The sequence below is a fragment of the Carlito syrichta genome, unplaced genomic scaffold (assembly GCF_000164805.1).
Source record: "Carlito syrichta isolate Samal-C Ts95f unplaced genomic scaffold, Tarsius_syrichta-2.0.1 Scaffold130813, whole genome shotgun sequence".
Lineage (NCBI taxonomy): Eukaryota > Metazoa > Chordata > Mammalia > Primates > Tarsiidae > Carlito > Carlito syrichta.
The window spans coordinates 16533-17513 of record NW_007074909.1 but is presented as its reverse complement, the minus strand read 5'-3'; positions in this window follow the sequence as shown (position 1 = coordinate 17513).

Sequence of the window (981 nt, the reverse complement as noted above, 5' to 3'; positions counted from 1 at the left end):
GGGTGACAGATGTGGCCGCCGTGACAGAGGAGGCCGGGGCTCTGCCGGTGTCTGCCCCCCCAAGCGGCCCCAGGGCCCCCCTTCCCAACCGCGGGACCCTGACCAGGCCTGCGGGAGGGCCCTGCTGTCCCGGTGGGCGGACGAACGTGGCAGAGGGGTCCGTGCCCCCTGGGAGGGGTGAGTGCCATGGTGCACGCAGAGGTAGAGACAGAGTCAGAGAGACATAGAAAGACAGAGGCAGAGAGACAGAGGCAGAGAGAGACAGGGACAGAGAGAGAGAAGAGAGACAGACAGAAAGTGCCAAAAGAGGCAGAGAGACACGGGGTTATAGAAACAGAGAGACAGAGAGAGAGACGGGGGGAGAGAGACACACACAGGGAGACACAGTCAGAGAAAGATGAGGGAAGAGAGAGGGAGAGACAGAGACACAGAAAGGCAGAGTCAGAGAGTGGCAGGGACAGAGAATCAGATAGAGACGGAGAGACAGGGATACAGAGTCAGAAAGAGACACACAGACAGAGACAGGGACAGAGTCAAAAAAGGGGTGGGGGAGAGGGGGGAGAGACAGAGACAGAAGGAGAGAGAGAGGGGGATAGCGAGACAAGGACAGAGAGAGCCAGAAAGAGATGGGGGGAGAGAAATAGACAGAAACCGAGAGGCAGAGATAGAAGAGTTGGAGAGAGACACAGAGTGACAGAGACAGAAAGAGAGAGATAGAGAGAAAAGAGAGACACGGAGACAGAAAGAGTCAGAGAGAGACAGTGAGGGGACCCAGTGCACCCCTCGAGTCCTCGTCGCGCCCCAGGGTCTGTTCCCACCCCGACAACCCCCGCCACCTCTGCCCTGACCAGGGTCCGCCCTGCTTGCGGGCCTGTCTCCGCCCCGTGGAGGCTTCCTCGCCCTCGGCCTCCCTGCCTCCTGCCCTGCGTCCTCACCTGGCGCCTGCTTGTCCCACTGGCGGCCGGGGGCGGCGCCCGCCCC